This window comes from Puma concolor, chromosome A3 (assembly GCF_028749965.1).
Source record: "Puma concolor isolate L17-30 chromosome A3, mPumCon1.1.hap2, whole genome shotgun sequence".
Lineage (NCBI taxonomy): Eukaryota > Metazoa > Chordata > Mammalia > Carnivora > Felidae > Puma > Puma concolor.
The window spans coordinates 90,875,792-90,900,053 of NC_141669.1; the positions used below are offsets into that span (position 1 = coordinate 90,875,792).

At 41.4% G+C, this 24,262-nt stretch overlaps 1 protein-coding gene and 1 pseudogene across 8 annotated transcripts in view; one reads left to right on the forward strand and one right to left on the reverse strand.

The window, feature by feature from the left end:
• NINL (ninein like) overlaps positions 1 to 24,262 on the forward strand; it is a 180,505-nt gene that overhangs the window by 18,927 nt on the left and 137,316 nt on the right. Inside the window, exon 1 of one of the 8 annotated variants that reach the window (XM_086701514.1) lies at positions 15 to 274. The exons of the other annotated variants lie outside the window; for them this stretch is intronic. The gene's annotated coding sequence lies outside the window, so the exon portion shown is untranslated. Of the gene's footprint in view, positions 1 to 14; positions 275 to 24,262 lie in introns of those variants that run through there. 8 annotated transcript variants of the gene reach the window in all.
• LOC112869608 (small ribosomal subunit protein uS7m pseudogene) lies at positions 13,255 to 13,921 on the reverse strand (annotated as a pseudogene).

Here is a 24,262-nt window from a genome sequence, read left to right on the forward strand (position 1 = left end):
CTGTGGGGCCCGCGCCTCCGCGGCACGTGCGGCCCGCCCGGCTGCGAGCACCCTGGTTGGGGCAGCGGAGGAGAGAGGCCAGCGTCTCGCGGGCTGCGCCCCAGGCAGCGGGCTTGTGGGAACTAGCGGGGCCGGGGCCCTGCGCCTCTGAGCGGGGCGGGGTCGTAGGGAGAACCCTACGGTACCCCCCCCGCCCTCGCCTCGGCGCCCGGAACCGGCTCCTTCGCGGGGTCCGGGTCCTCCCTTCCCCTCTGGGTAAGGGGCCCCAGGTTGGGTAAGTCTGACATGCTAGCCTCCTTTTTCCGTCACCTTGGAGGGCTGGTGCAGGGGTCACTTTAAAAGAACGTATCCGCGGGAATCCCGCTGTTCCACCAAACCTTTGAAAACTAGGTTCTACAGTCGTTTCCGTTCCTGCAGTGTGCGTGGTCCTCGGAACGAGTTTTGCAGCTATTTGGCCCCTCTGCTGAAGTGGACGCTAACCTTCTGGCGAGCAGTCCGGCATCGGGGAGAGGGCAGTGGCCCTCACTGATGATACCAAGGTTAAACAGTGTAGCGAAAGCCGCGGCCACAACTGCAGCGCTGACTTTTCCTTCCCGGACGCGCAGCTGCCGGGTGCCCTGGCCCCTGGAACGCCCACAGCGCCGCCGTGTCCCTCAGCCTCTCCCATCACCTGCAGAGCTCGAGGCCTGGTTCCTCTGAGCAGGCCACGTCCTCCACAGAATGATCTCCTGTAGATAAGATTGCATCCTTCTATATAGGAAGTTTTTAGGATGTACCTTTCTTTTGTTGTATCGCGAGTTTGCGCTTGGGAAAACGGTTTGAAACACGCCATTGTCAGGGACTATAAAGTCTGTTGGAAAATTTATGTGTCCTACCAATTGTTTGGCAGGATCGTCCTTTTCCTCCCATTGGTGGGCTCAGTCACAAATCTCAGTAGGAGTCTGTCCAATCTCTTCTGGTGTTTCACACTCATAAATCATGCCCTGGAGACTTAGGCCAAGCCGTCCTACAGTGGGGGGTGGGAATGGGGTCCAAAGAAAGAACTGTGGAGTTGGAGGGCTTGGAGAGGGTCAAGTGTTGCTCAAGGTTTCACCGCCAGCACTGTCAATAGGTGGGAGGAATTATGGGTGACCACGAGTTTTTCTTAAAGGCCTTTACCACGTTTTCCACATTGGACTTCGAAATACTTTTCAAAGCAGAAAAAAAAAACAAAAAATTCAGTTAAAATTTGTTAAATAGGACGCTAAGCAGCCCCACAGTTTTATGAACTGTGTGCAAGAGTATGTATCCTAAAAGAAAAATGCTAAGGCAAAGAAGCAGTGTACCACTGTGCTGTGCCTTTTGTTTGGCTTACATACATATCATCTGTTGGTGGTTTAAACTGTTACAGATTGAACTAGCCTGTACTGGCAAATAGAAGTGGGTCTTCTGTGCTTACATATATGTGTGTGTGTATCTATCTGTCTATCTATCTATTTATCTCTCTCTCTATATATAATTCAGATTCAATAAAAAAAAGAGGATAATCATTTTTGCAGAATGAGAAAATAACAAGCCTTCTCCGAAGAACCTGAACTTCATGTAACATTTAACACCATCATATTAGAAAAAGAACATATCACAAAGGAAAAGTTAGGGTTTCAACATTTTTTAAGTTGTGGACTTTATATAATCTTTGCTGGAAAACCGTTTTTCTTTAAGTCCTATTTATCTCTTTACATTGTGATTTGCAGGGCTGCTCAGAGGTGACTTAACTGACACAGTCATTTGCCAACAGTATGTTGAAATCCCTTTTAGTGTTAGTGTGTCTTTTGTTCTGCTCCTTAGTCCTTATGAACATTTGGTGGTGAAAAAGAGTAATAGTAGAGTTGCAAAATTCTAACTAAGTATTCAAAGTATTCAGAGTATTCACCCTTTTATGGTGAGTGACTTTAAGTGCTGGTTGTGGAGGGTCATTTTGTGTGGGGGGGTGGAAGATGGAACATGTGGCGTTTGGGATTTGGGCATGTGAGAGGAGAGATCCCTCTAACCATATTCTTTCTACCTTGGACACTTACCTTTGGATTTTACTATGAACAGGTGGCTGCTAGATATCTCTCTCCCTCCCTGGCTCAAGAAAGGTCTATAATAAGGAGGCAAAAACAGTTTCCTGGCCTCACATTTTGAACTAGAAGTTTCAGAGGGGTAGTCAGGGGGAATTGTGTGGCTCCTGACTAGAAGGGGAACAGTGCCCTCTGACTTAGAAGGGCAACACTAAGGCCACATCCACTTTGCTCTTGATTCCATGGTCATTCTGTAACAGGTTGAGTGGCAGTGGCTGTAACTGAACTTTAGATTTGGGCTTAGCTCAGTCCTTGGCTTCAAGTACAAATTAAGAATTCAGGCTCAAGGCCAGATATTTGGTTAATCACAAGCAGGAGGCCAAAACTTTGGGACAGACTCTACCTGGAGCTGTTTGGAGGGCAGCAGTAGCAGAAGGCTTTCCATTCCCCATCCTTGGGTTAACCTTGAGCCTCCTGGTGAGACTTCTCCACTGAAGGATTCTAAATGTTGTATTTTGTTTGTTTGTTTTTGTGAACCCAGGAGTCTTTTGGGTGGTGTTTTGTGTTTTTAACATCTTGATGAAAGTTAGAGCATGCACTTGCTGCTGCCTAGTTGTACTCATCTGTTTCTCTGAACCCTGGGTTCTCTGAACCCTCTTTAACCCTTCCTTAAACTTTAAGAGATAATGGCTTCTTGTTTCTCAAAGACGGGTACATAGTCTCCCTTGAGTTGGAATCCTTGTTTTCTCAAATAAACATCCTCCAGGTAATTCTAATACACTCAAGTTTGAGAGGCACTGGTATATACCAGCTTTTGTGCATTGACTTGCTTTGTGTTTCATGAGAGGAAAGTAGCAGAACCTTTTATGATGTGATAGCGGCTCTTATAACCCAGTTATCTTATTTTGGGATCTTCTTTGTTTAATAAGTTAATATTTTGGTATTGGAACTTCTCAAAGTGGTTGTTTATTGTTATTGTTAAAGATCTGAAGGAAAATCTCTCTTGATAATGTCTAGTTTTTTCACTGAAGTGAAAACTTTTACATTTGTGGATGCGTATCAATTGAGATGTTTTTAGGTACCAGTGATGGAAAACCCAACTCATGTGGATGGAACTGGAGGGTATTATGCTAAGTGAAATAAGTCAGTCAGAAAAAGATATCATGTTTTCACTCATATGTGGAATTTGAGAAACTTAACAGGAGACCATAGGGGAAGGGAAGGAAAAATAAGTTACAGAGAGGGAGGCAAATCATAAGAGACTCTTAAATACAGAGAACAAACCGAGGGTTGATCGGAGGGTAGGGGAGGATGAGCACTGGGTGTTGTAAGTGATGAATCATGGGAATCTACTCCCAAAGCCAAGATTACACTGTATACCCTGTATGTTAGCTAACTTGACAATAAATTAGTTAAAAAAAAAAAAAAGAAAGAAAGAAAGAAAAAGAAAAGAAAACCCAACTCAGTCTTGGCTTAAACAGGTAGGGAAGTCCTGGAAGGAAAGTATAGGACTTCAGGATGACTTGTTCCAGTGGCTGAATCAGCAACTGGGGGCCTAGGTTGCTCCTCTTTCACACATGTTGGTAGTGGCTGTTTTACATCTGAAGGAAGAGGGAGGTTGGTTTCTGTGTCTCTTCAAGAATAAGGAGTAACACATTCAGTAGCCTTCTGGACCATGGAACCAGTCATCAGCTGTAAGGGGGCTCACCTTGGTCTGTGACAGGCCTCATACTTCCCTGTTGCTACTCCAAGGAGGCAGGGTGCATGGGGGCTGTGGGAGGGCATTCTGTGGGTACCTAATCACTGGAGAGCTAGTGTAACTCACTGCACAGGTAGAGTATGTCCTCTGGACCCTCTGCATGGCTTGTGCATTGGTCATGCTGATGTCAGAAATGGATTGCTGGTCTCTTGGTGATTTGATTTTAAATTGAGCTCTTATTGTGTGCCGGCTCTGTTGTCTGCTTTTGGTAAATTCTTCCGTGTAGTGCTCACAGAAGTCTGCTGAGCTGGGACATGCTCTTGTCCCCATCTAGAAGACAGAGGCTTGCTACCTGCTATGTTCAGAATCACATGGCACTGAAGGGTGCACAGGGATCTAGACAGGCTCTCTGCAGATTCCATGCCTTCTAGCCTGTGAGATTTCCACCATATGTCACTGCCTGAGCAACGAGATCATTTCTGTACATGAAAAAGAAAGTCAGGAGTTTTCAGTGCTGATAAAAAACTGACTTCCACAATCTGTCTAGATATGTGAGGTGAGGGGGAGGTAAGGGAATTAGCAAGTCAAATTCCATCTGTAAGCAAGAGTTGTGCTTTGCATTGGTGGGCACCATGTGTGTGCATGCTCATGGAAATAAATTTAAAAAGATGAGTCTGATGTTGGGATTGGGAGTGTAGCCACCATGTGGTCCTGCCAGGGCAACTTCCTAGGAGCGCGTTCACACCAGGGGCCTGTGGAGTCTCCTTCAGGGTCACAGATGGCATAAAGCCATAAACACAAGAACCAACATGAAGTAATATAATGAAGCATTCACTGATTTAGAGTTTAGTTTAAGGGCACAGGAATTTTGTAAATAGTTATACATTACTTAAAAATCAAAAGGGTAGTCTGCTCTGTTAGACTTCAACAACAGGTTGCCACAGCCCAGGTATCCAGCTCAAGGTATCCAGCTCAAGGTATCCAGAACGTATTTACCTGCCCTGGCTATACACAGGTGGCCTGAGGAGGGAGGGGTTAGGACTGCCAGTGCATGTGGACTCCAGGCTTCTGGCTGTGTTCATGAACATGGACAAAAGTGGGCAAGAGTAGGCAGCACCACCAGGTCCCCGGCTGGGGAGAAACTACAGAACAGATGAGCCTCCTCCTGACATAGTCAGGGTTTGCATGTCCCCATGTGGATGGGGAATAAAACTGAGAGCTCATTGTCCCCGTGATAACAGGGAGGGTAGTGCCTTCTGCCTGAAGGAAGCTGATTCCTAAGGGCCAGCTGCAGCTCAGCCAGTTAGCTCCTTGGGTTCAGATGACTGCTTTTGTGGTCAGACTTCAGTGCGGTCACCACTCCCCAAGGACCTAAACGAAGGGAAGTAATGGTGAGTTTGCCTCTTGACTTGGCTAGAAACATAGATGCCCAATTTCTAAACTCCACGATCTACATTAGTGGCCTGCTCATAAGAACCGAAGTGCCAGTAGCACTTCTCAGAAAACTGCTTCAAACAGGATGTTTGCAGGGGTCCTTGCTAATTCAAATTTAGCCAGTCCTGCTTTGTAGCAAAAGTGTGGCTTTAAAATTAAGCAGTTCTTGACACATTTTAAATTATTTTTGAATTTTTATTATTTCAAATTGTACACATAAAGACTTTGATGTTGTAGATTTTATTAAAATTCTCATAATTCAAAATCTTTTTTTTTAATGTTTATTTATTTATTTTGGGAGAGAGGGAGAGAGAGAGCATGCACATGACCTCAGGAACCCTGAGATCATGACCTGAGCCGAAATCAAGAGTTGGATACTCAACCAACTGAGCCACCCAGGCGCCGCATTATGAATCAACTTCTTATACAAGGTAGCTGGCCTGCTTTGGATGCTGTCCTAACTAAGTGATGAAAATTAAAGATCACCTGTAAAGAGACAGTGTGTGCCTCCTGATGAGAGGTATTGAGAAGGATGCTACCTCGCCCACCTCACCCTGGGGGTATTCCCGCCATAACCTGAGTCTCTGTGTGGAGACATCAGACAAACTCCATTTGTGTGATGTTCTACAGAGTAAATAACTGACTTCTATAGTCTTTAGTTATTTTAAGGTTAAAAAAAACATAAAGACTGAGGAACCATCCTAGTTGAAAGACTAAAAGAACCTGACACCTGTGTACACTACTTGATTGGAGTCAGGAAGTGGGCAGGAGAGCTATAAAGGACATTATTGGGACAATAGACAAAATTTAAATGTTAGTGATGTGATACGTTTCCTGAATTTGATCATTGTACATATCACTATGTCCTTCAGTTTAGTAAGTGCAGTATGAAATAATCTGAGGAAGGAGAGACAGAGTTGGAGAGAGAAAATGATACAGTGGGTGTGATAAATGGGGCAAAGTGAAAACGGTTTATCGGTGAAGCTCCAGGCATAAAGGGTATTTGGGAATTGTATGTACTGTTCTTGTTATTTTTCTATAAAGTTGATATTATATCAGAATAGAAAGGTACAAAAACAGATGTCTACCCTGTATATACTGCAATCTAAATACCTCACTTTAATTTTTCATGTTACAATGTCTCTGAATTTGGGATGCCTTTTGCAGTCAACACTGTCTTAGCATTGTGTCAGATTTGATAGCAGTTTTTCTTTTTTAGTCATTGGTCTTAGAATCAGTGGCATCTTGGATTTGATGAACTGTGGTATTTTCTCTGGCTTTATTGTCTGAAGAGGTGGGAAAAAGAAGACAGTCCTTCTAGTGGTTTCGTGTGACAGCTTTCCATTCCTCATGCTTCACACTAGGCCAGACATCCAGGTGCCTTTGCTCATTTCCCCTCCACGCCTCATTGATATTTCAAACTCAACACATTCCAGGCTGAATGTCTGTCTTCACCTCTACCACTTTAAACTGCTCTTCCTTTGTTTCCTGTTTCAGGGAGCAGAAACATAATTTTGAGACAGTGATGGCCCAGGAATGACCCCGTGGGAAGAGCATAGGGAACTGTTCCCTTTGCATGAGTGAGATAGGTTGATGTGAGGCCCTTACCCAGTCTTACCTCAGGATGGATACTAGTTTTAGTGCTGCCCATTTCTTGAAGTGTCTTTGGGCTCCAAATGTCTGTGCCTTATTTTCCCCATTTTTTTTTTTAAGTGAGAATGGCTTTCCCAAGTCTGCTAAGATAATGGACAAGGCAACTAAAAGTACCATAAAACTCCAAAATTCTGTGACTTAAAATGAGAGAGCTTTTTGATAAGACTTTTATACTATAATCATTCAAATAGCTGATTCCTGTTAAGCAGATGACCCTGAGCTCATGTGTCAGTGAAGGCCTGGCTTGTGGCTGGGCTCCTGCTTCTTGACTCCTAGCGCTTGCTCCCGGATTTCTTTCCTATTTGGGTCCAGTTCTGGGGGGAGACAGGGTGGGATTGATTTTTACACTTGGTGATCACAGAGACCATCAGGCACAGGCACGTTTCATAGAACTTGTAGTGGCCTGGTGCTCCCAAGCTCCTCTCTGCACTGGGGCCACTGGTCCCTGCAGTGTTGGAAACCTCCGTGTCAGTGCATCAAGTTTCATTAGCTCTTGAGCCCCATGTGTGTCAGACTTGGAAATGGTTCCATCCCAAGGCTGGCTGGTTGCATAAGCCCAGGATTATAACATTTTATTTTAGTTTATTTTGTTTGGCATGAACTTCAAGCAACTGGAATAGCAAAATAACGGTGATTTCTCCATGACCTGGTTTCTTGGACTGCTGTGTTTCATCTTCATTAAAGATGAGTTTCTTAGCAATTCTGAATCTGATTTTATGGTCACTGAGTTCTTGATATTGACACTGACCTTCACAGTAGGCTGATTTCTTGGAAGTAGAAACCAAAAATATTCAATCCACTGTCAGATTCTGTGGACTTTTAAATATGTGTAAAGAACAGAGAGGATCAACATGTGCCTTTAGCTCTTAATTGCATGCTGGAATTTCAGATGTGAAAGTTAGGACAATAATGGGTTGGGGGGACTGTTATGGTTTTCGAAATAAATGTTATCAGCTGTGTTATTTTATTCTCTTTTTTTTGTTTGAGAGAAAGCAAGAGAAATGCACATGCGTATTCAGGGGAGGGATGGAGAGAAAAGAATCTTAAGCAGGCTCCACACTCATTGTGGAGCCTGACACTGGGCTCAATCTCACGAACCCTGAGATCATGACCTGAGCTGAAATCAAGAGTTGGATACTTAACCGACTGAGCCATTCAGGCACCCCTCTCTTATTTTCTATTTAGCCAACATGAAACAAAGGTTATACCCTGGTTCTGGTGAAGAGAAGGTGTCTCACTGTTTCATAGCAGATGAATAAAAATGAATTGGGACATGGAATGTTTGGTTGAAGTATTGCTTTGTAATTTGGGGGACTATTCAAGTTAATGTTCTTTCCTTGTAATTAGGTTTAGTAATATAAAATTTTTGTATAACATTAGGACTTTCTGGTTTGGTTTAGAGCTGGAGGAGACATTTCCCCATATATTCTGGACATGGAAAAACTTTCTTTTAAATGTTCAAATTATTTTGTATGTTTGGATATTATTAATAGGCATGAGGCAAAATGTAAAGGTTGGTAGTTCTAACTGGAGTTAGACCTCAGTGTGTGTTCAGTTACCAGCTCTGTGACTTTGGACAAATTACTTCACCTCTCTGTGCCTAGATATCATCACCTTTAATATGGGGATGACAATGGTGCCTCCCTCCCAAGGCTAATAAATTCCCAGGTGCTTAGGAATGTGCCCATTATGTGATGAACTCAAGAAATACTAGTTTTCTATTATCAAAAGATTATGTAGCAAAAGTGAGGACCCTACTGAGGGGTCAGAAGTAGAGGCCTCTTTCCAATGGCTCTGACTGTGCAAAGAGTAGACACCAGGACTTACACACCTGGAAGTAGAGTGTTAGGAAAATCTCCTAGTGCCCTTTTTTATTTTTATTTTTCTCCCTCAACCTTTAAGGTCACTTGACCGAAATAAAAATAAATAGCAACAATTGTCTCAAAAAAAGAGACATCATAATGGCAAAATGTGCAAACACTTCAAAAAATAATAAATTAGGTACTTAAAGGAAATGCATGCATTAACCAAGACCTTATTACTCTCCAGGTTCTGTGTGCAGTGTATGTTTTGCAGAGTTGAAACATGAATGTGTGCTAGACTTCTGCTTTGTTCTGCTAATTTCAGCGATCCTCCCCACCCCACCCCCATCCCCCCATCACTGGTGTCTGCAATCTTTTTTTTTTTTTTATTTATATATGAAATTTATTGTCAAATTGGTTTCCATACAACACCCAGTGTTCATCCCAAAAGGTGCCCTCCTCAATACCCATCACTCACCCTCCCCTCCCTCCCACCCCCCATCAACCCTCAGTTTGTTCTTAGTTTTGTTTTGTTTTTTTTTTTTATAACGTTTATTTATTTTTGGGACAGAGAGAGGCAGAGCATGAACAGGGGAGGGGCAGAGAGAGAGGGAGACACAGAATCGGAAACAGGCTCCAGGCTCCGAGCCATCAGCCCAGAGCCTGACGCGGGGCTCGAACTCACGGACCTCGAGATCGTGACCTGGCTGAAGTCGGACGCTTAACCGACTGCGCCACCCAGGCGCCCCTGTTCTTAGTTTTTAAGAGTCTCTTATGCTTTGTCTCTCTCCCACTCTAACCTCTTTTTTTTTTTCCTTCCCCTCCCCCATGGGTTTCTGTTAAGTTTCTCAGGGTCCACATAAGAGTGAAAATATATGGTATCTGTCTTTCTCTGTATGGCTTATTCACTTAGCATCACACTCTCCAGTTCCATCCACGTTGCTACAAAGGGCCATATTTCATTCTTTCTCATTGCCACGTAGTACTCCATTGTGTATATAAACCACAGTTGCTTTATCCATTCATCAGTTGATGGACATTTAGGCTCTTTCCACAATTTGGCTATTGTTGAGAGTGCTGCTATAAACATTGGGGTACAAGTGCCCCTATGCATCAGTACTCCTGTATCCCTTGGGCAAATTCCTAGCAGTGCTATTGCTGGGTCATAGGGTAGGTCTATTTTTAATTTTCTGAGGAACCTCCACACTGTTTTCCAGAGTGGCTGCACCAATTTGCATTCCCACCAATAGTGCAAGAGGGTATCTGTTTGTCCACATCCTCTCCAGCATCTATAGTCTCCAGATTTGTTCATTTTGGCCACTCTGACTGGTGTGAGGTGATATCTGAGTGTGGTTTTGATTTGTATTTCCCTGATGAGGAGCGACATTGAGCATCTTTTCATGTGCCTGTTGGCCATCCGGATGTCTTCTTTAGAGAAGTAACACATGCTTGATTGGTTGATGTCATCACTGCAATAATTTCAGGGTGTTTTTTAAATTTTATTTTTTATTGTTTAAAATTTACATCCAAATTAATTAGCATATAGTGCAACAATGATTTCAGGAGTAGATTCCTTAGTGCCCCTTACCCATTTAGCCCATCCCCCCTCCCACAACCCTTCCAGTAACCCTCAGTTTGTTCTCCATATTTATGAGTCTCTTTTGTTTTGTCCCCCTCCCTGTTTTTATATTGTTTTTGTTTCCTTTCCTTTATGTTCATCTGTTTTGTCTCTTAAAGCCCTCATATGAGTGAAGTCATATGATTTTTGTCTTTCTCTGACTAATTTCACTTAGCATAATACCCTCTAGTTCCATCCACATAGTTGCAAATGGCAAGATTTCATTCTTTTTGATTCCCAAGTAATACTCCATTGTATATATATACCACATCTGCTTTATCCATTCATCCATCGATGGACATTGGGCTCTTTCCATACTTGGGCTATTGTTGGTAGTACTGCTTCAGGATGTTTTTAATGGACAAGTGTTTGTGTGTTGATGGAGTTCCCAAGCTTGTCTGTTGATATATTCCATGGTGTGCTGAGGTGTTTCCCTTTTGTTAGGCTTTTGATTTTGTTCTGAGCATTTAGAGACTTATAAGTAGCATTCTATGAAGAATTTCAGTCTTCCTGTTTTCTTCTCTGTGCATATAAAATGTGTGCACCTCCCTTCATTCTCACAACCGGCCAATGATTACCACTGTCTAGTCACATTGCTGGTTGGGATGAGTGTGCAATGGGGTCTCTCATTGCAGAACTGCAATGGGTTCTCATTGCAGAACTTCCTTACTGGCTCCTCGGTGCAGGGAGAGCAGGGGAGAGGTGGTGCCAGAGAGTCAGGCCTTGACAGCAGTGTGCCAGACACATGGAATCCTGTCACGTGCCCCCTGGTGTGAAAAACTCTTAAATTGTTTTAATTTGGGTTTCTGTGCCTATTAAACATTTGCTTATTTTTTTTTTAATGAAAAGCAAGATTCTGCTCTTAGGTCATCAGCTTCCTTCCCTGGGTCTCTTGAGGACATTGTTCTTGCTGGAGTGAGAATGCTGAAGCAAGCAGCAGCATGTGCCTTCTGCTGACCTCCCAGTCTGTCCTTGCTAATAATGCATGAACATGGTGCTTTCACAGTAACATGCAAGTAACATCCACCATCTCAGGATCTCAGACATTTTAGAAAAGAAAAAAAAGAGTGTTCATGTGAATTCTGTTCTGGAATTTCTAGCATTTGGTGGAGAATCAGATGCTCCACCTGGCTAACTGATAAAGCTCTGAGTGGTTCTGTGGCTAGTGATAACATTTCTCAAATGATAAAGGTGTGAGCTCACATTCCCGGATGTAAGTTGCCCAACAGCATTCAGGAAAGAGTCTGCTCGGCAAGCCTCCCTGCTTGCTCTAGTGCCAAGCACTCGCCTTTTACTTCAAAGAGAAATCTAGGTTACTAGTCCTCGGTGCCTGTTTATCTCTCTTGAGATCTGTTTGCACCCACATCTCCCCTCTTCTTTCTGGTGGCCTCCCAGGAGGAGGTGACTCACCTACCTCCATTTGGTGGAGGTGTAAGGTGCTGCTGTGGGATGGGAGGGAGATTCCAGCTTCTCACACCAGCATTCCACACTGTTGCTGCTTAGATGAGAGTGAGGTTGAGACCCTTTGAGAAGTGAATGATCCCAGGCCCTCAAAGGTAACCTGAAATTATTTTGTTCAATAAAACTAGGTATAAATGCCCTAGAATTTATAAGTCTGCAGCAGAATAAGTAACTGAAATTCAATACATGTTTTATTCTGTTTTTTCCATTCTAAGACAGCAGCCCAACCTTGGTGTTCCTTTGCCTTCAGAGAGGTTTCTGTTACAGGGCTAAAGGTGGAAGTTTCTGGAAAATGACCTCCCTCCCTTTTTAAAAAAAAAATGCATATGCTAAAATTGACTTGTGTGTGTGTGTACAGTTCTGAGACTTTGAACACACATATAGATTTGTAATTGTCACAACAGTAAGAACAGAATAGTTGCATTATCCAAAAAATAACTCTTGCTGCCCGGTTGTAAGTCCTAACTCCTGCCTACCTGTTTGCTGACCTTGTAATTTTACCTTTTCCAGAATGTAATATCAATGGACTCTTACAGCATGTAACCTTTCCAGACTGGTTTCCTTCTCTCAGTATTTATCTGTGTTGTTGCTTGTATTAACAATTTCTTCCTTTTATTGATGAGTAGCATTCCAGGTGAGGATGGATGTCAATCCATTAAACAGTTGGAGGACATTAGGGTAGTTTCCAGTTTTTGACAGTTGTAAATGCAGCTGCTACAGGCATTTGTATACAGAATTGTGTGAATGTGTTTTCACTTTTCCTAGGGTAAATAATAGTGTGCAGGGTTGCTGAGTATTTGTTTAATTTGGAACTGCTTTTTTTCCAGAGTGATTTTGCCATTTTGCATTTCCAGCAGTACTGTATGAGAATTTAATTTGTTCTCCTTGCCAGTTCTTGGTATTGGAATTTCTTAAAAATTTTAATGTCAGCTATCCTAATAGACATGTAGTGGTATCTCATTACAGTTTTAATATTCATTTCCTTATTGGTGAATGATGGTGAGCATCTTTTCATGAGCTTATTTCCATTTGTATATTTTCTTTGGAAGTGTGGTCAGTTCTAGTGTTGTGCAAGGTTTTTTTTAAATTGGGTTTTATATTTTATTTTATTATTTTATTATTTATTTTTTATATTTCCAGTCAATTTTAGTAAATGGGGATACTACATCACATGCTATACCAGTCCAGGGTGAGAATTTTCTAATCAGCCTTTTCTAATAATAAAACTGCTTCCTTTGGTATCATCCTAAGTTGTAGCCTGAATTGAGGGAAGGGAGGTTGGATGGGCCCTAGGGTTCCTGAGGGAAATCGAAATTGACATGTTCCCTCTTTGTAAGGAGATGGGACAGGAAGAGCAAGTTCTAGCTCCCAAAGAAAGGACTAACAGGCAATATAAATATGTTGTTTCATCCTTATGAGGCCTGCCTGCCTTTAAAAAGGAACTACATTCTTAACCCACAACTGTTTTTCACCATGACAGTGGCTCCCATTATTTCTTGCAGCAGAGAGCTTTGGGCTCCTCCTAGAGCCTCCATCTTCCCTCTGTCACCAGTGGTAGTGAGCCAGGGCTCGGCTGGCCTCAGCCATCTTGTGCATGTCATGCTTCTTCTTGATCACAGGGTCCTGGTTGTGAAAAGCTTCCAGCAGCTCATGTGACAACTTCTCTGGCATCAGCATCTGCCAGTGCTGCTCCTCCCTGCACTCAGGAATCATCTACTTCGTGGCCAGGAAGCAACGACACCTGTCGGCTACTAGCAAAGGGACCTAGTAGAAATGGCCACCTCTGAGGATGGATACCAGCTCAATCACCAGCCCATCCAGGCTCAGTTTTTTCAGTGCTTGGTGGAAGATGGCATAAGGGTTATGTTTGATGGTTGCCGGTTCCTCTACAGAAGCAGTATGGTACTTCTCAAACTGCTTCCTTTTCACAGTTTCCAGAGTGTGCATCATGAGGGGTCTGGCCAGTACTTCGTTTCCGCCTTTCATCATCATGTTGGTGAATTTACTGATCTTTGGGTCTTCATACACAGAGCTTGTTTTTGTTGCTGGGTCAGCTTTGATAAGCTGAGTCTTCCTGAGTTTCTGCTCATACTTCTCTGCTCAGACAAGGGCTTGCGGTAATTATCATGTTGATCTGTGGATCCCTGTATTCAGGACCAGAGTGGCTTCACCTCACTTGGGTTAGCACTGGAAGCCCCAGGATGCACTCCATATGTGCAACTCCAGGACCACCCTCACACAGACTTCACCTGGGGGGGCAACCATCTTGGCTGGCCACAAGGACCCCAAGAAGACTGCCCTTGACATGCGTTGGGAGATGGGGAAAAGGCTCCCCAGGACCCTAAATCTGCATGTCCCCCATTAATCTGGGTATTAAAAGTCTCTCATTCCAGAGTTGAAAGGGAAGAGTCAAAAGGAAACATTCGGTGTCTCATTATCCATTCCAGGGCTCTCAGCCACCATGCAGGCCTTGTCTCTAACTGTTTAGTTTTTAATAGCTCTTTATATATCATCTATGCAGACTTTTTGTGGGATATGTGGTTAGCAACGATTTCCTCACAGTTTGTGGCTTGTCTTTTCATTCTCTGTGCAGTGCCTTTGATACAGCAAAAAGTTTTAATTTTGTTGAAATTCAATTTATCGATGTATAGATTTTACTTTTAGTGTCTTATTTAAAAAGTCACCTCCTCCAGGCATAAAGATATCCTGCTGTGTTTTCTTCCAAAAGTGCTATCCTTTTACATTTTATGTTTAGAGTGGTGATAAATTTTGAGTTAAATTTGGTACTAGGTATAAGGTTTATGCTGAGGGGTTTTTTCCTCTTTGCATGTGGATGTTTGAGTGTTCCAGTACCATTTGTTGAAGAGACTATTCTTACTCTATTGAATTCTTTTGCAACTTTGTCAAAGATCAAATGGCTGTATTTGTGAATCTGATAGTGGATTCTTTGGATTCTCTTCCACTGACGATATGTATTTGTTTATCCATTCACCAAACCACACTGCCTTGATATGAGAGCTTTAAACCAAGTCTTAGAAGTAGGTAATATGAATCCTCCAGCTTCATTCCTTTTTTGTTGAAATACTCTTGGGTATTCTAGTTCCTTTGCCTTTCTGTATGTGTTTTATTAAAAAAATTTTTTTTAACGTTTATTCATTTTTGAGAGAAGAGAGTGACAGAGCACAAGCAGGGGTGGGGCATAGAGAGAGGCAGACAAGAATCCAAAGCAGGCTTCAGGCTCTGAGCTGTCAGCACAGAGCCCAATGCAGGGCTCAATCTCATGACCTGATTGAGATCATGACCTGAGCCGAAGTCAGATGCTTAACAGACTGAGCCACAAAGGCGCCCCTGCCTTTCTGTATGCATTTTAAAACTCACTTGTCTATATCAATTCTGCTGAGATTTCTGTTGGAATTAGGTTAAATCTGTGGCTCAGTTTGAGGAGAATTGACAATTCTATTGAGTTTTCTAATTCATAAAAACAGTATGTGTCTCCATTTATTTAGATTTTCTTTGATTTCTTTCATTTACGTTTTGTAGTTTTCAGCATACAAATCTGCAGATTTTGTTAGGATTATATTTAAGTAGCCACTTTTTTTGCAGAAAAATAAATAACATTGTTTTATAAATTTTAGTTTTAAGTCCACAGAAATATGATTGATTTTTTTATGTTGACCTTGTATTCTTTGATTTTGCCAAACTCATTTATAAGTTTGAGGAGGTTTTTTTTTTTTTTGTAATGTTTATTTATTTATTTTGAGAGAGAGAGAGAGAGAGCGAGCGAGCAGAGGAGGGGCAGAGAGAGTGAGAGAGAGAAACCCAGGCAGGCTCTGCGCTGTGAAGCACACGGAGCCGAATGTGGGTCTTGAACTCACGAACTGTGAGAGCAGGATCTGAGATGAAATCAAGAGTTGGACTCACGAACTTTGAGAGCATGACCTGAGCTGAAATCAAGAGTTGGACACTTAACTAACGGAGCTACCCAGATGCCCCTAGTTTGAGGAGATTTTTAACGTAGATGTCTTGGGATATTTTTTACATAGACATGTCATCTGTGAATAGGAAGTTTTATTTCTTCCTTTCCAGTCTGTGTGCCATTTGTTGCCTTTTTCTTCATTGCACTGACTAGGACTTCCAGTATGATGCTGAACAGATGGGATGAGACTGGACATCCTTGCTTTGTTCCCAGTCTTTCAGAGAAAACATTCAGTGTTGTGCTATTAAGTACGATGTTGGCTGTAGGCTTGTAGATGCCCTTTATCAGCTTAAGGAAGTTCCCTTCTATTTAGTTTGCTGAGAGTTTTTATCAAGAATAGATGTTAAATTTTTTTTTAATTTTTGGCATGAACTTTCTTTATTCAAATATGATCAGTACACAGTGCTTTATTAATTTTAGGTATACAATATAATTCTTCAATAATTTTATACATTTCTCAGTGCTCATGAAGATAAGCGTAACTCTTTTTTTGGTTGGTTTTGGTTTTTGGTTTTGTGGCTATTTATTTATTTATTTATTAAGTTTAGTTATTTTTGAGAGAGAGAATCAGAGAGGAAGGGTGACAGAGGATCCAAAGCAGGCTCTGTGCTGACAGCAGAGAGCCTGATGCAGGGCTCGAACTTATGAACTATGAGATCATGACTTGAACCGAAGTTGGATGCTTAACCAACTGAGCCACCCAAGTGCCCAGTTTATTTTTTTTTTTTTTAATTCCAGTGTTATTAACAGCGTTAATATACGGTGTTACATTAATTTCAGGGGTACAATATAGTGATTCGACAATTCTATACATTACTCAGTGCTCATCATCATAGGTGTATTCTTAACCCCTTTCACCTATTTCACTTATGCCCCCACCTACTTCCCTGAGATGTTGAAGTTTTGACATGCTTTTTCTTCATCCATTGTTGTGATCTTGTAGTTTTTCTTCTTTAGTCTGTTGTTATGATCAATCATTGATTGATTTTTGAATGTTGAATCGGCCTTATATTGAATCGGCCTAAACCTACCTCATAGTGTATTATTCTTATATATTGTTATATTTGATTTGCTGATATTTTGTTGAGGAAGTTTGCATCTATATTCTTGAGGGATATTGATCTTAGTGTTTTTGTCTTATATTGTCATTGGCTGGTTTTGTTATTAGCGTAATGCTGGCCTCATAAATGAGTTGGGAGGGGTTGTCTCCTCTTTTATTTTCTGGATGGTACTGTGTTGAATTGGTGTTACTTCTAATTTAAAAAAATTTTTAAAGTTTTTTTTAACGTTTATTTATTATTGAGAGACAGAGAGAGACAAAGCATGAGTATGGGAGGGGCAGACAGAGGGGAAGGAACAGAATCTGAAGCAGGCTCCAGGCTCTGAGCTGCCAGCACAGAGCCTGACGCGGGGCTGGAACTCAACAAACCGCAATTATCATGACCTGAGCCCAAGTGGGACCTTAACCAACTGACCCACCCAGGGTCCCCTCTAATTTAAATTTTTGATAGAATATGCTAGTAAAGCCATCTGGGGTGGCTGATTTGGTTTTTGGAAGTATTTATTATTTTTAAGAAAGGCAGCCTGCCACATGCAGCATCTCATTTGGAATTGTCTGGAGTCCTGGAAATTTGACTGCCCTATGCTGTGCTGCACATGGACCTCAAGAGCTTGTTTGGAGGTTCCAGTACAGCCATTTGTATACCCTTGACTGAGGAACGGCTCTTCTCTAGTGGGGAAGGTGGTCCTCTTTGATTGCACGTGCAGTGTAGGGAGGGTGCACATGGAGCAGCAAGGGAGGAAGGGGATCCACCCAGCCAGCCAAGTCAGATCAGCTGAATCAACCCTGGTGATCAGTACAGTGACAGACAATACAACCAGATTACCCTTACACCTTTTGGAAGTTTTTAAAATACAGATTCAAGGGTTTTTTTTTGATAGTTATAGGGTTATTATTTAGATTATCAATTTGATATGGGAGAACTTGTTACACTTCATGATTTTTAAGGAATTGGTTCAATTCATCTAAGTTGATTAATTTCTTTGTGTAGAGTTGTTCAAAAGCTTACTTTATTAATCCTTTTATTTATTTATTTATTTATTTATTTATTTATTTATTTATTTTCAATATATGAAATTTATTGTCAAATTGGTTTCCATACAACACCCAGTGCTCATCCCAAAAGGTGCCCTCCTCAATACCCATCACCCACCCTCCCCTACCTCCCACCCCCCATCAACCCTCAGTTTGTTCTCAGTTTTTTTTAAAAATTTTTTTTTTTTCAACGTTTATTTATTTTTGGGACAGAGAGAGACAGAGCATGAACGGGGGAGGGGCAGAGAGAGAGGGAGACACAGAATCGGAAACAGGCTCCAGGCTCTGAGCCATCAGCCCAGAGCCTGACGCGGGGCTCGAACTCACGGACCACGAGATCGTGACCTGGCTGAAGTCGGACGCTTAACCGACTGCGCCACCCAGGCGCCCCTGTTCTCAGTTTTTAAGAGTCTCTTATGCTTTGGCTCTCTCCCACTCTAACCTCCTTTTTTTTTTTCCTTCCCCTCCCCCATGGGTTTCTGTTAAGTTTCTCAGGATCCACATAAGAGTGAAACCATATGGTATATGTCTTTCTCTGTATGGCTTATTTCACTTAGCATAACACTCTCCGGTTCCATCCATGTTGCTACAAAGGCCATATTTCATTCTTTCTCATTGCCACGTGGTACTCCATTGTGTATATAAACCACAATTTCTTTATCCATTCATCAGTTGATGGACATTTAGGCTCTTTCCATAATTTGGCTATTGTTGAGAGTGCTGCTATAAACATTGGGGTACAAGTGCCCCTATGCATCAGTACTCCTGTATCCCTTGGGTAAATTCCTAGCAGTGCTATTGCTGGGTCATAGGGTAGGTCTATTTTTAATTTTCTGAGGAACCTCCACACTGTTTTCCAGAGTGGCTTCACCAATTTGCATTCCCACCAACAGTGCAAGAGGGTTCCCGTTTTCCACATCCTCTCCAGCATCTATAGTCTCCTGGTTTGTTCATTTTGGCCACTCTGACTGGCGTGAGGTGATATCTGAGTGTGGTTTTGATTTGTATTTCCCTGATGAGGAGCGACATTGAGCATCTTTTCATGTGCCTGTTGGCCATTTGGATGTCTTCTTTAGAGAGGTGTCTATTCATGTTTTCTGCCCATTTCTTCACTGGGTTACTTGTTTTTCAGGTGTGGAGTTTGGTGAGCTCTTTATAGATTTTGGATACTAGCCCTTTGTCCGATATGTCATTTGCAAATATCTTTTCCCATTCCGTTGGTTGCCTTTTAGTTTTGTTGGTTGTTTCCTTTGCTGTGCAGAAGCTTTTTATCTTCATAAGGTCCCAGTAGTTCATTTTTGCTTTTAATTCCCTTGCCTTTGGGGATGTGTCGAGTAAGAGATTGCTACGGCTGAGGTCAGAGAGGTCTTTTCCTGCTTTCTCCTCTAGGGTTTTGGTGGTTTCCTGTCTCACATTCAGGTCCTTTATCCATTTTGAGTTTATTTTTGTGAATGGTGTGAGAAAGTGGTCTAGTTTCAACCTTCTGCATGTTGCTGTCCAGTTCTCGCAGCATCATTTGTTAAAGAGACTGTCTTTTTTCCATTGGATGTTCTTTCCTGCTTTGTCAAAGATGAGTTGGCCATACGTTTGTGGGTTTAGTTCTGGGGTTTCTATTCTATTCCATTGGTCTATGTGTCTGTTTTTGTGCCAATACCATGCTGTCTTGATGATGACAGCTTTGTAGTAGAGGCTAAAGTCTGGGATTGTGATGCCTCCTGCTTTGGTCTTCTTCTTCAAACTTACGTTGGCTATTCAGGGCCTTTTGTGGTTCCATATGAATTTTAGGATTGCTTGTTCTAGTTTCGAGAAGAATGCTGGTATAATTTGGATTGGGATTGCATTGAATGTGTAGATAGCTTTGGGTAGTATTGACATTTTGACAATATTTATTCTTCCAATCCATGAGCACGGAATGTTTTTCCATTTCTTTATATCTTCTTCAATTTCCTTCATAAGCTTTCTATAGTTTTCAGCATACAGATCTTTTACATCTTTGGTTAGATTTATTCCTAGGTATTTTATGCTTCTTGGTGCAATTGTGAATGGAATCAGTTTCTTTATTTGTCTTTCTGTTGCTTCATTATTAGTGTATAAGAATGCAACTGATTTCTGTACATTGATTTTGTATCCTGCGACTTTGCTAAATTCATGTATCAGTTCTAGGAGACTTTTGGTGTAGTCTGTCGGATTTTCCATGTATAATATCATGTCATCCGCAAAAAGTGAAAGCTTGACTTCATCTTTGCCAATTTTGATGCCTTTGATTTCCTTTTGTTGTCTGATTGCTGATTCTAGAACTTCCAACACTATGTTAAACAACAGCGGTGAGAGTGGGCATCCCTGTCGTGTTCCTGATCTCAGGGAGAAAGCTCTCAGTTTTTCCCCAGTGAGGATGATATTAGCTGTGGGCTTTTCATAAATGGCTTTTATGATCTTTAAGTATGTTCCTTCTATCCCGACTTTCTCGAGGGTTTTTATTAAGAAAGAATGCTGAATTTTGTCAAATGCTTTTTCTGCATCGATTGACAGGATCATATGATTCTTTTCTTTTATTAATGTGATGTATCACATTGATTGATTTGCGAATGTTGAACCAGCCCTGCAGCCCAGGAATGAATCCCACTTGATCATGGTGAATAATTCTTTTTATATGCTGTTGAATTCAATTTGCTAGTATCTTATTGAGAATTTTTGCATCCATATTCATTAGGGATATTGGCCTGTAGTTCTCTTTTTTTACTGGGTCTCTGTCTAGTGTAGGAATCAAAGTAATACTGGCTTCATAGAATGAGTCTGGAAGTTTTCCTTCCCTTTCTATTTTTTGGAACAGCTTGAGAAGGATAGGTATTATCTCTGCTTTAAACGTCTGGTAGAACTCCCCTGGGAAGCCATCTGGTCCTGGACTCTAATTTGTTGGGAGATTTTTGATGACCGATTCAATTTCTTCGCTGGTTATGGGTCTGTTCAAGCTTTCTATTTTCTCCTGATTGAGTTTTGGAAGCGTGTGGGTGTTTAGGAATTTGTCCATTTCTTCCAGGTTGTCCAATTTGTTGGCATATAATTTTTCATAGTATTCCCTGATAATTGTTTGTATCTCTGAGGGATTGGTTGTAATAATTCCATTTTCAATCATGATTTTATCTATTTGGGTCATCTCCCTTTTCTTTTTGAGAAGCCTGGCTAGAGGTTTATCAATTCTGTTTATTTTTTCAAAAAACCAACTCTTGGTTTCATTGATCTGCTCTACAGTTTTTTTAGATTCTATATTGTTTATTTCTGCTCTGATCTTTATTATTTCTCTTCTTCTGCTGGGTTTAGGCTGCCTTTGCTGTTCTGCTTCTATTTCCTTTAGGTGTGCTGTTAGATTTTGTATTTGGGATTTTTCTTGTTTCTTGAGATAGGCCTGGATTGCAATGTATTTTCCTCTCAGGACTGCCTTCGCTGCGTCCCAAAGCGTTTGGATTGTTGTATTTTCATTTTCGTTTGTTTCCATATATTTTTTAATTTCTTCTCTAATTGCCTGGTTGACCCATTCATTCGTTAGTAGGGTGTTCTTTAACCTCCATGCTTTTGGAGGTTTTCCAGACTTTTTCCTGTGGTTGATTTCAAGCTTCATAGCATTGTGGTCTGAAAGTATGCATGGTATGATCTCAATTCTTGTATACTCATGAAGGGCTGTTTTGTGACCCAGTATGTGATCTATCTTGGAGAATGTCCCATGTGCACTCGAGAAGAAAGTATATTCTGTTGCTTTGGGATGCAGAGTTCTAAATATATCTGTCAAGTCCATCTGATCCAATGTATCATTCAGGGCCCTTGTTTCTTTATTGACCGTGTGTCTAGATGATCTATCCATTTCTGTAAGTGGAGTGTTAAAGTCCCCTGCAATTACCACATTCTTATCTATAAGGTTATTTATGTTTGTGAGTAATTGTTTTATACATTTGGGGGCTCCCGTATTTGGTGCATAGACATTTACAATTGTTAGCTTTTCCTGATGGATAGACCCTGTAATGATTATATAATGCCCTTTTCATCTCTTGTTACAGGCTTTAATTTAAAGTCTAGTTTGTCTGATATAAGTATGGCTACTCCAGCTTTCTTTGACCTCCAAGTGGCATGATAAATAGTTCTCCATCCCCTCACTCTCAATCTGAAGGTGTCCTCTGGTCTAAAATGAGTCTCTTGTAGACAGCAAATAGATGGGTCTTCTTTTTTTATCCATTCTGATACCCTATGTCTTTTGGTTGGAGCATTTAGTCCGTTTACATTCGGTGTTATTATAGAAAGATATGGGTTTAGAGTCGTGATATCTGTAGGTTTCATGCTTGTAGTGATGTCTCTGGTACTTTGTGGTCCTTGCAACATTTCACTCACAGATTCCCCTTTAGGATCTCTTATAGGGCTGGCTTAGTGGTGATGAATTCCTTCAGTTTTTGTTTGTTTGGGAAGACCTTTATCTCTCCTTCTATTCTGAATGACAGACTTGCTGGATAAAGGATTCTCAGCTGCATATTTTTCTCTTAATCACATTGAAGATTTCATGCCATTCCTTTCTGACCTGCCAAGTTTCAGTAGATAGGTCTGCTCCTACCCTTATGTGTCTACACATCTTGTCTGCTAAGGCCCGTTTATCCCTAGCTGCTTTCAGAATTCTCTGTTTTTCCTTGTGTTTTGCCAGTTTCACTATGATATGTTATGCAGCAGATCTATTCAAGTTACGTCTGAAGGGAGTTCTCTGTGCCTCTTGGATGTCAATGCCTGTTTTCTTCCCCAGATAGGGGAAGTTCTCAGGTATGATTTGTTCAAGTACACCTTCATCCCCTTTCTTTCTCTATTCTTCTTCTGGAATTCCTATGGTACAGATATTGTTCCATTTGATTGCATGACTTAGTTCTCTAATTCTCCCCTCATACTCCTAGATTTTTTTATCTCTCTTTTTCTCAGCTTCCTTTTTTCCATAATTTATCTTATAATACCTATTCTCCCCTCTGTCTCTTAAATCTGTGCTGTGGGCACCTCCATTTTATTTTGCACCTCATTTGTACCATTTTTTAAGTACTCATAGCTATTTTTTAGTCCCTTGATCTCTGTAGCAATAGATCCTCTGCTGTCCTCTATGCCTTTTTCAAGCCCAGCAATAATTTTATCACTAGTATTCTATATTCTTTTTCAGTTATATTGCTTAAATCGGTTTTTCATCAATTCATTAGCTGTTGCTACTTCCTGGAATTTCTTTTGAGGAGAATTCTTCTGTTTCGTCATTTGACTAGTTTTCTGTCCCTTATGCATTTTAAAAGTTTGTTGTGTGCTCTGCACCTGTGAGCACTGCTGTATTAAAGGGAGTGGAGTCATACACTCTCCAGGGCCCGGCCCTTCAGGTGTTTTTTTGGAGATTGTTACTTGCTGTCTGTTGTTGTGACTTTGCTTCTTTTATTACTTTACTCATAGTGATATTTTGGACCCTCCACCAGGTGTACTTTGATTTGTTCCTTGGAGTAGCCCTATAAAGGAAAACAAATAGACAACAGAAGACAAAAACATGCAAACACACAAATAACACAAACAAACAGATAAAGAAAAGCAAAAAACAACAAAACCAGAAAAACACTGACTACAAGTAAAGAACAGGGTGTAGTTGGTGCTGATGGAAGAGCACATACAAAGAGATAAACGACAGAGGAGGGGCAGGGGTGGGGAGGGGTGGGAAGAAAAAATAACATTGACTAGGCACAGAGACTAAAAGTCTTAATCCAGAGAGAGAGAACAGAAAATAAAGAAGGAGGAGGAGAGAAAGAAACGATGATAACGTTACCCAGAGAAACTATATGGCTTGATTACTGCAGAGAGAGAGAAAGGAATGTAAAGGAGGTGTAGACCATGTATCAAGAGAATGGATTAAATATGTCTGTTTAGACAAACCAGAACCAGAGTAATCAGCTTAGAGGAGGGAAGAGATGAGGAGAAACTGGTGGGGGGCGGGGGGGAGGCAGTGGAGCATATATCTATATATAGAGAATTGACCTAGAGTTAATCCAGGCAATGCTGCAGCACTGGTCTGGAGGAGCTGTCCTCAGGGTCTGTCCAGCTCCAGTAGATATGCAGTTACCCAGTGCGAAGGGGCATGGTTTGGTGTAGTCTGGACCCACCTCCACTATGGGCCCCGGGACTGATCCCTGAGGCCCGAAAAGGCAGGGACTTTAAAGACAAAAGGGAATATTTGTGTACATTATTTACAAAGGATTATGACTGATATTCATGGAAAAAGTAATCTTGGTTGAACATGATAGGTTGCTAAAGCAAAAGTCTGCTACCATAGCAATTTTCAGGTGTTCCTGGAAAGTCCTTGGAATATTTGCTTTTTGGCCCAGTTCAAAAGTTCATGGTTCCACTCTGAGGACTTGGATTTAAAAACCCTTTGACGTAAGTGACTCATTTTATTTCATCTTTCACAGGTTCAAATCTCATTCTTTTATTCTTGA